Consider the following 11,378-nt stretch of genomic DNA (forward strand, 5'->3'; position numbering starts at 1 on the left):
CAAACTGACCCTAACAGCAGAAAGACTGGGAATGACTGGTCACTATGACACACTGACCACCAGGGGGCAGACGCTCAATGCAGGAGCTGCCCTCTGGTGGTCAGTGCGCTCCCACATGGGGGAGCTCTGCTCAGCCACAAGCCAGGCTGATGGCTGCCAGTACAGCGGTGGTGGTGGGAGCCTCTCCTGCCTCCTCAGCAGCGCTAAGGATGTCCGACTGCAGCTTAGGCCTGCTCCCCGCTGGCAAGTGGACATCCCCCGAGGGCTGCCGGGCTGCCAGAGGGATATCTGATTGCCATCTTAGGCCCCATCCCCCGGGGAGCAGGCCTAAGCCAGCAGATGGTCATCCCCCGAGGGGTCCCAGACTGCGAGAGGGCACAAGCCGGGCTGAGGGACCCACCTCCCCCCACCCCGAGTGCAAAAATTTTTGTGCACTGGGCCTCTAGTTTTTAATAAAAGAAAAACCTTCTAATGGCTTCCCACTATACTGAGAGTAAAGCTTACCTGGCTCTCCCACCCCAAATAGGCAAGGCTGGCTCCTCATTATTTTAAAGGTCTCAGCTCAAATGCCTCAAACACAGAGAGGCCTTCCTCGACCTCTGATTACAGACGCCCAGGCACTAGTCTATTCCATCAGACTCCCTGGTTCCTCACAGCCCTTGCCACCATCTGAAACTGACTCGCTCATCTATTGTCTGTCCTCCCCAAAGATAATGTACGCTCCACCAAAACTTTTGTTTGGTTCCCTACCCTATTTCCAGCTGCCAGCACATAATATTTATTAAGTCAATTATTAATAAGTGAACTTCCTACAAAGCTTGAGGTTTCTATTTTATGCATGTTATGGGAACTTTTACATGTCTCATCAGAAAGCAAATGATAGATGTACAGGTCATGCTTCCCTACATGTTTGTCTGCATTATCGTTGTGTAAGATGTGCCTCACATTTGACAAAACAGCTAATTAGGGTAATTTAATAGCAACTACTGAAGGACTCTCACTAAATACTGATTTAGTGAACAAATGAATGAAAACAATTTTGTTCAAAATTACTGACTGAGACCCATAAAAGAAAATGGAGTTGCTATAAATACTCTCCTTCAACTTTTAAAAGGAAACCAAAATTATTTTAATTTTAGTTGTGAATTATTTTTGTAGAAAATAGCAGTTGTGGAGAAATTAAAATTGGCACTCCAAATCCACCTCAAATTGACTGCTACAGTAAGTTTAATAGTTCCCCTGTAGTCTCAAGCAATATTTTTAGACAACAAACAAACCCTTCCAAGTTTAAATGAGATCCAAGTTCCTCCTTCTTGTGGAATGAATCTAAGTTCATCACTACAGAAACTAGATACTGCAATGTGGCAGCTTTTCTTTGGAAAATGGAGTATAATCAGAATGTTCAAAGTTGAAGATCCTTGGTGTGTTTTGAGGGAATCAGTGACTAACAGAGATGAGAGTTCCTTGGGCGGGAAATCTCACGGGTTTTTACATCCTACATTAGAGCACATCTTACCTCACGTTCTACCTACCAGCACAACCTGGTCCTGGGTGACCTTCTGGGAATACAACCAGGAATAAAACAGACAGGCCTGCCCTGACTTTGGTCACAGCCTTTCAATAGGGTAGGTCCATGAGCACAACAGTACAACGTGCCATGACCGCAAGGACCTGACCACCAAGCTACAAAGGTGAGGCTGTCAGAGGGTTCACTCCACTAGTGGGGCTCTTGTCCTGCATCATCTTTTCATGTTGAACAATATTTAGTTCAAAGCTGGAAGTTCCATCCAAGCCTCCCGCAGGTTCTCTACACTACACATGCCCTCACAAGTTGTACATATTATTGGCTCTAAAACGCATTCTAATCTTCTCTCTGTCACGGGCTCCGATCTGCATATTCATAAACATTTGTCAATAACTTTTTAAAAACTGAGTGGTTCATCACAATATTTAACCAGTCCACATTCTAAAAGAGAGTTTTTGGTAACAAAGGGACAAAATCAGCAGTGAGCATAAACTGTTACTTGTTTTGAAATGGTAGCATTTTTATCTAAAAAATAAATAACACACTAGTACAGCCATAGTGAGGGGGTATTTCTGTGCACTGTCAATCGCAAGTTCATCTATTATGAAAATCAGTTTTGCATTAAACATCTTAAGATACAAGATTTAAGATTCATTACCTTTGACCCAGGAATTACCGTTCCGTGGAACTTGCTTAAAGAAGTAATTTGAAATTTGTACAAAGATTTCATCAAAGTCCCATTTATAATACCAGATATTTGGAAACAGCCTAAAGGTCTAATTTTAAAGGATTGGCTAATAAATTATGGTTTGTCCATACAATCAGTTATTATACAGACATTAGTAAAGCTTGCCGGGAAGTTGGAAATATTTAGGAGACAAGGTTAAGCAAACAGAGCAGGTTGTACTATGTTATTAACTATGGAAAATTCGTTAAAAATAAGAGGGAAGAAAATGTCAAAATGTTATGGTGCCTTTGGGTCATGGGATTATAGGCAAATATTCTTCCTGATTTTTTTATACTTAATATATTTTCCAAAGTTTTTATTGGGAGCATGTATTGCTGTCATAAGAAATAATAGTGTCTCTTCAGAAACACTAACTCTACTGTATTACAAATACTTGCACTTGTATGTTCACGAAGCTGATCTGATATGTGGTTCATCAAGTGAGTGAAAATTTATGCCTCTCTTATGCCAAAATCAGTACTGAGATTCCTTAAATTCACCCTGCATTCCAGCCCAAAGATGCTGGTTCTCAAAAAGGATAATATTCCTGAGCAGCTGCCAATCTATCAGCACCTCTGTGAGTAACTCACTATTTGCAAAAGAGCCTGCCCCTTCTCAGCATGACTTATCCCAAGAGACTCTAACCTCCTTTCCCTATTCTAAGAGCCCTGCCAGCTTTGTTTCAGAGTGTTGTGGTCATTGGTTTATATCTGACTCTTCCATTAGATTATGAGATTCTTGAGGTTCTTGTCATCCTAACATCCTCAGAATCTAACACAGCACCCAGTAAATAGTGGCCATTTAATGAAGGTTGCTAAATAACTTCTTAGAGCAGAGGAAAAAAAATCATCTCACTAATTCACAAGAGAAACACTCACTCACAGGATCCTATGGTAATGGGAATCTTGTTTGGTGCATGCAATAAGATATACTCCGGAGTATCACTTGCAGTTTATGAAACAGCAGGGCAGCCCCTGATACCCAGGAGCTGGCCTGGCACTCAGAGCTATGCCTTGGTGTCCTCCTGTTAGATGAAGACGATGTCACAGAACATCAACACTGGACAAGGACATCTCGTGACCATGATGGATCAGGACAGAAACAAGACTACTATGTACTCATATGGGAACACAACAAAAACACTAACACCGTCCAACCCCATAATGACCGATACCCCCTAACCTAGCTAATGGGAGCTTGCAGCTTCTTTGCCAATTAGCTTCTCTAGTCTTGCCTCCTTCTAGATAAGATTTAAGATACAAACTCTCATAGGATTACCCCTGCTCCAACCTGGAACAAAGTCCTGCTTCTTTAAACTGTCTCCCAAAGCATTTAACACAAGCCCAAATCCCACAATAACTAATTCCTAACACCCTCTTCCTGAGACACCCCACTTTTCCCTATGATGTACATTCTCACTTGCCTCAATGAGTAGCAAACCCTGTTTGACTAAATGGAATTTCCTGGTGGTTCTGGCTGGAAGGCATTGATAAGTTCCTAGTCCTACCTGGAATACCTTCCTCTGTCTCTCTTTCCATTTTATTCAACAGCCCTCTCCTCCCCTGAAAGCCCACTGTTGGCTTCCAGGTTTCAGATAGCTCCGTTTCTTTTAGTCTCCGTAGCACTTATATTCAGCTGCTACTATTTGGATTTCATAATACTACATAGCGCTGTCATCTTGACTACTCTCTAAAAGATCCTTCCAACTCTAACGATCGTATTATTCCACTGTGTTGTTTTAAAAGTTTTATGTATGGTTGCTTACCTCCCCAAATGGGCTATGAGTTCTCACAAATATGTCTCACATATCTTCGCATTCCCCTTCCTCTTAGATAGAAACACAATCCACTGCACATAATGAAGACCTACATCTGGTCATACATCTAAGCAGATACAAATTTGACCTTGCATTTGTTGGGGAACGCTATGATGTTCCAGTAGTAAATAGTTTGATTTAGAGCAGCTTCAAGTACAGATTTTTACAGCTGGAGTGTGTTCCCTGTACCTACTACATTCAGTATGTGTTAGTGTTTTTGCTTGCTCTCTCTCTCTCAGTATATATCTGTTTCTTATTTATTATATTTAGGGCAAAGTACCTGTATGTATAAAGGTAAATCCAGGCCATGGTAGCTGGCAGAGGTCCCTGCTCTTCAACTGAAATCAGTGACTAAAATTAAGCCTTCCAAACATCTGACTTGCTGACGTACGTATCCTGCATAATGACAGAGATCCTGTACTGAGGGGGAAAACCTACTAGATTACTAGGTTTTGTGCCGAAGCTGGATATAACCCTGCTGGACAACTGTCTTCAGATGACCTGGTATCAGCTCATATTCAGATGTCCAGAAGTTAACTCACGGTCCCCCTTCACAAAACATATGCCCCAGCTGACTTCCCCAATTTCTATGGCCCAGATTTGAAACTGACCTTGCCTGCCAGGACCAGGATGACTCCCTGAAGACCCAGGATGAGGTCCAGACTTAAATGGATCTGGGTTTCTATGACCACTCCTTCATCTTCCGGTCTAGTTCCAGAAGCTCAGGCAAGTAACTTAACCTTTCTAAGCCTCCATTTCCTGGCTTTAAAAAACCCTAATACTTACCCTCCCAGGCCTCTACCGAAGATTTGGTGAGATGAGTATGTAAGACACATGGCAAACATTCTACAAATGTCATCTATTTTTTCCTTAATAGTACCTGACAACTAATAGAACCCAGTCTTCCACTCAGGAGTCAGTTGCCCATTCCATATTTTCAGTGACTTACACCAGGAAGAATATTTGAAGCTAGAGTAGATGGTAGAGTTCCTGTTCTCAGATCAGCAATCGAGCCCTAGTTGTTCTATTGAACTGCCCACCTGGTCCTGATACCACTTCCATCCACTTTCTTTGCTACATCCCAAACCCCAGACCAAGAATCTATTCTTCCCTGGCATTGCTGTCCCGTTTGCCTCTGAGCATGGATGCTCTGCACCCTCACCCTGCTAACCTCTATTGCATCCTCTCTGTCTGACCTGAACTTCTGGTGCTCTGCTTGCCTGTTAGAAGGCACAACACTGCACCTGTCCCTCCATGTGGCCTGCTATCCTGAATTCTGACCTTGGGCTTGAGAGGTCGTGTAGCACAGTGTCTTAAAGCAGAGGCTTTTGTTTCGGATTGCAGGGGTTTGAATCCCAGCTCCACAACTTGACGACATAACCTTGAGCAAGTTATTTACCTCCTTAACTTTCAGTTTTCTTCCCTTAGAGGACTATTGTGAGATTTAATATAATGAACCTAAAACAATAAGGACCTGGCATAGTAGATAGGTGTTCAATAAGTGTCAATGCTATACATTTAAAGCAGCAGTTCTCAATCTGTGGGTCGAGACCCCTTTGGGGTTCGAACCACCCTTTCACAGGGGTCACCTAAGACCATCGGAAAACACATATATAATTACATATTGTTTTTGTGATTAATCACTATGCTTTAATTATGTTCAATTTGTAACAATGAAATTGGGGGTCACCATAACATGAGGAACTGTCTTAAAGGGTCGTGGCATTAGGAAGGTTGAGAACCACTGATCTAAAGGCTTTGTCCCTAGGACTCCTGGTGGCCACAGGTTTCCTTTCTACACAATCCAGCTGCCATTTTACCTACTGGCCCAGCCTGTTTACTTGGTCTCATCTCTCCTGATCTGTTTCATCACACAAATGCTTGGTCAACACAGATGCTCCCTCATCCGAACATGCAACCTCACCAGACTTTCCTTATCTCGTCCACATATGCCAACATTCTCATTTGGGACCTAACACCTTATGCCTCCTAAGTGATAACACTAACCTGAACCCACTGCCTCCCTTCTGCCCAGCCAGCTCCCACAAACCCAATGAATTTGTATAAACAATAGTTCTGTGTTTATCACTTCATTTCCCTGTTCAAACTTTCACTGATAATGCCCACACCAGGGGTCTCTAATCCTATGATCCCTAGATGACCGAGGCTTCTGTAAATAAAATCCTTAGGCTAGAAATAAGGCACAGGGGTATTTGATAAAAGTACACAGATATAGGTAAATGGCTGGCTCCGTGTGCAATAATATTCTGCGAACCCTCGTAGCAAAGTCCACTTCTGCAACTTGCATGGCATCTGAGATGTCTCCCTGTGCAAACTTGACATCATGGTGCAGGGGACTGTCCCCCAAAAAGAGGGAGCAATTCTCCTTAACAGCAGAGAGCATCATTAGCTTGGGAGAATCACACCTCTATGTGACTAGACCAGGGGTGGGCAAACTTTTTGACTCGAGGGCCACAATGGGTTCTTAAACTGGACCGGAGGGCCGGAACAAAAGCATGGATGGAGCGTTTGTGTGAACTAATATAAATTCAAAGTAAACATCATTACATAAAAGGGTACGTACGGTCTTTTTTTTTTTCGTTTTATTCATTTCAAACGGGCCGGATCCGGCCCGCGGGCCGTAGTTTGCCCACGGCTGGACTAGACAGAACTGTCCATCACGGTGCTCCTACTAGCCTTCTCCACTCCACCCCACCACTGGCATCTCATGCACACAGTGTTGGGCACATGATCCAGTCTAAGACTATCATGGTAGTCTTCTCTGCTGTAAACAGAGACTGACTGATTCAATGGCCACCAAAGCAGGGCCAATCCAAGCCCTTCCAGATTTCTAGAAATGGGACCCAGAAGAGACTTCTTATGGATCAAAGGCCTGGAGATGCAGATGTGTTACTATGGACTGTCATCTTTCTCAGCACGTGGAAGAGAGCCTCAGAATGAAGTTCCCTGAGACAGAAGAGGAGCCAAGAAGCAGGGGGAGAAAGAAAGAACCCTGACAAAGATGTAGTGTCTCTGGCAAACAGTTATGACTGAAGCAAAGTCCACCTTTGAACTTTCCAGTCACATTAGCCAATAAATCTTCCTCTTTGCTTAACCTGGTTAAAGGAAAGTTCCTCTCGTGTATATAACCAGATGAATTCTGACTAACTCCCTTCCACAGGAACATGGGGGGGGGGGTGGTGAGGAGAGACTTGTCCCCCTTGGTATACTTAATGCTTTGAGCTGATGACAAGGACACTACAGGAAGGAATGCAGAGAGCCACATCTTCACACCTTGCTCACATTCCTGTGTAATTCCTGTGATTTCTGTGTAATTTCACCTTTGGTGATAAAGTTTCCAAAGCACAACCTGCTGCTGGAACATATCCCATTAATTCACAGCACAATGGTCCAAGAATCCACACCTTCACAGGAGAATTCACTGTCACCAGTTGCACTGAAAGCTCTTAGAAGAGTCTTATCAATGACTCTGTAATAATCAAATCCCCAGAATTACTGCCGGAGAATGAGAGGGAGGTGAGGTGAGAGGGAGCACAGACAGGAGTCATCAGACTAAACATCAACAATCAGAACTCAAGACTTTTCAGGAAGTCTTTATCTCATGATTGGAGACTCTTCTCTTCCAGAATGTAAACTAAATTTTTACTCAGAAATGTGAACGCCCACAAAAATCTGACACCAACTTTCTCTCTCTTTCCCATTTCCACAGGGTTTCCAAAGCACGTCCTATCTAGCTTCTCTTATCTCTACAAATCCTGCAGAAAGGCAATGGAGCTTACTGGTGCAAGGGCACTTTGCAGTGTTAGCCCTGATTTCATCACCTTTCTGCTCTAATTACTTAGGTTGTTGTGAAAATCAATTGCCATTATTTCTGAAAATTCACTGAAAACCATCAAGTACTCAGTGAGCATCGGTACATATTTTATTATGTATTGTGAACACAGACCATCCATAATGGGCCAGATGCCCCAGGTCAGATCTCCTTACCTCCTATTATTATCATATTTCCCTTTCCCTGTCACCCTCCAACCCAAACTCTACTGATGGCACCAACACCACCCCACCACATTCTAATTTCTCCCTCTCCTTAATTCCTTTAGGATTCATCATGCAGTATTTTTAAAAGAGGATGGGAAGGTCACAGTCCAAAGGCTTTGATCTGTTGATGAGGGCAGAGAGACCCAAAAAGGCCAAGGAATGTATTCAGGGCCACATAATCAGTGTCTTGGTCAGGATGACTTGGTCTTTCCAATTCCTCTTACAGTGCCTTTGGCAACCCCTGAATCTCAAGGACCACCCCAAGTCCTCAGTGATCCGTGGCACCTTTTCTAATCCCTTCTACATCAGCCTGTAAGCTCCCATAGCAGGAGCTACCTTACCCTCCAGCAGCTAGCATGACACAAGTGTTCATCTGTGCTCTCTGGGGGCTTGGGCACATATCACACTTCAGCAGACAAAACAGATCTTAAGTCCTGAAATGGATACACTCGGTAAAACTGCAGTTCATGTATTCCTTAATAAAATAAAGGGCCCATCTCACTGTGGGCTCATTTGTTCCATCTCTACACAAGTTCTCATTCCAGATGTGTTTTGCTTGATGCAGACTCCCCATGCGGTCTCCTATTTAAGGACAGTGACATTAAATGAAATCTATATTTAAACTGATTTTAAACTCTACATTCTATTTGGTAAGTAATATGCATTGCCATGAGAGCTTATTATTTTATCTTCTACTCATTTTTCTTAAGAACTATACAAAGTGACATCTGCTTTTATCTGTGTTCTTACCTATTTTCCTAAGCTAAAGATGAATGTATTTCCCTTTAAGCTGAGAGTCATCCTGAGAATGAGAGAATATAAACAAACAATTCAGATCCACTCCCCCTATAAATCACTCGTTACCTTCCTCTGCCCAATGAGCTGTTGTCAAAATTCTGAAACTACGCAAGTCCAACTACCACAAGCTAACTCTTGGAGCATTTAAAAGCTTCACTACAAATTTCTCCGAGTTAAAATAAGTACAGCAGCCTCTTGACAACAATTTTGCCTGTAGAACCCTCTGATTACAGATGTCTTTGGGATACTGCATGGATTTACCTGGACCTGACACAGAAGCAACAGGTAAAACCTTCCTGTGCCAACTGCTTGGAAACTGCACGAAACAACTCTGGTTCACTGAAGACTTCCCTAGCCTAGGATACAAAGCTATACATAACTAGGTTACAAATTATAGCCAAATCATCTCACAGTTATGGGCTCTCTAATGGGACTTCAAGAAAATCATTCTTAACACCTCAGAATATATTTTATACATTTGTGTTGTGTTTTTATTTTTTAATATATCTTTATTGATTTCAGAGAGGAAGGAAGAGGGAGAGAGAGATAGAAACATCCACAAGGAGAGAGAATAATGGATCAGCTGCCTCCTGTAAGTCCCCCACTGGGAATCAAGCCCACGACCCGGGCATGTGCCCTTGACCGGAATCAAACCTGGAACCTTTCAGTTTGCAGGCCGACACTCTATCCACTGAGCCAAACCGGCTAGGGCAGAATATATTTTAAAGAGTAAAAAAAAAAAAAATTCCATAACGTTAAGTTGCTAAAGTATTTAACTATAGTTTCCACTTAATGGAAATAATTTGTTCAGAAGGACACTTACTCTTCACTTAAGCTGTTTGAAAAGCATGAAACCAGGAGCAGATGCTTCTGTATGGGTAGACAGTAGCAGAAAAATAAAGTAAGGTTTACGAAGTTTCCAAATTTAGCCTACTTTTCACAAAATGGTAATATATTTTAGCATCAGTAGCCAAATAACCTGAATGTCATTTTATATATTAAGTGTTACCATAATGACAAACCACCAAAGTAAATGAAATGTTTTCAATATATTCAGTTGTCCACAACGACTTCAGAAAAAAACAACAAGGAAAGAGGTCAACATACTTTACTTAGTTCTTAAGTACACCTGATTAAGGTGCACCTGGGTTGACTACAACTAGTAAATTACGCTGATGTGAAGCATGTGACTTTCTGGCATTACCAATGCCTGGTACTGAACAATGAAATGTTTTTATTACAAATATTACACACACACACACACACACACCTCAATCTAAATCTAAGGGCAGAAAACACACAGAGAGAGCTCACAACCGCACAGTATGAAATACTGGCTTGGGCAATTATAGTAAAAAAAATGATTAATGAAGCAAATCTCGCAAACCCTCAGCCCTTTCTCTTAAGGACAGACTCTATAGGAAGAAGAGTAGCGCTGAATTTGGCAATAACTGCTTCGCCTCTCCATTTTGCCTGTGTACATACTAACCACATACGATACTGCTTTAGGAAGCCCTGAACACACTTTGCTCGGGCCAAGGACCGCTATCAATTAACGCTGAGAACACCTTCCCCGGGAATGCTGACTCTGGAACGGAAACAAAGGAGGGTGTAGCGTGGAGAAACCCAGCCGGGCGCGCCGAGGCTCCGCGCTCTCGGAGGCTGCTCCCGCGGCTTGTCTTGCGCTCCAGGGACTGGGGAGTCCCGAACTGATGGCGGACTTGGTTTATTTCCCAAACTTCAGAAGACAGTGTTTACCCTAACTCCGGAGGCTGACGCGGGAGAAGGGGGGAGCGGTGAAGAAGCTCCCCGTTTTGGCTGCCGCGATCGCCCGCCCACCTCCCCACGCCGCTCGCACCCTTCCTCCCCCCCTCACCTGTCCGGAGCGCGGGGACTCGGAGGTCCGGCCGCCTCTCCGGGCTCTCACTCCGGGAGCTGTTGGGACGTCTGGCGCCTCCGGAGACGAGCGCAGGAGGCGGCGGCAGGGTCGGGGTCATTAGCATGAAGCTTCGCAGCCGCCGGCAGCCTCGGTCTCCCTCCCCGTTCCGGCGGGGGCTCGGCTGTGGGCGTGTTTGCTTTTCGCGGTCGGTGAGTCCTGCGAGGGTGCGGCGGCGAGGGGTGCGGGACCGGGCGAGGGCGGGGACCGTCCTACTCCCCGCACCCGCGGGGGCGGCGGCGTCCTCGGGAGGGAAGGGCAGGGTTCCCGCAAGTTCCCCCCCACGAGTCGGCAGCTAACCCCGGCCGCCGCCATTCGGGCGCCCGGAATCCCAGCGGTTCCTGCCTTCGGGGGCCCCCAAGGGGCGGCGCGGTTGGGCCCGGGGGACCGGGGGCTCCCCAGTTCAGGCGTCGCTCCCTCCAAGAAAGGAAAAAAGTGAGCCGGGGCTGGGGAGTGGAAAAATTTCTGGCGGGTTCCTTGTTGAGTCCGGCTAAACTTATGAGCGGTGGGGCCAGGG

The 11,378-nt window shown here is 44.5% G+C and overlaps 1 protein-coding gene across 1 annotated transcript in view; it reads right to left on the reverse strand.

Moving 5' to 3' along the window:
- TMEM200A (transmembrane protein 200A) overlaps positions 1-10,928 on the reverse strand; it is a 62,852-nt gene extending 51,924 nt beyond the window's left edge. The window contains exon 1 of the mRNA XM_006095045.3: positions 10,802-10,928. The gene's annotated coding sequence lies outside the window, so the exon portion shown is untranslated. The remainder of the gene's footprint in view (positions 1-10,801) is intronic.
- Positions 10,929-11,378: the final 450 nt, after the last annotated feature.

Source organism: Myotis lucifugus, unplaced genomic scaffold (assembly GCF_000147115.1).
Source record: "Myotis lucifugus unplaced genomic scaffold, Myoluc2.0 scaffold_150, whole genome shotgun sequence".
NCBI classification, from domain to species: Eukaryota; Metazoa; Chordata; class Mammalia; order Chiroptera; family Vespertilionidae; genus Myotis; species Myotis lucifugus.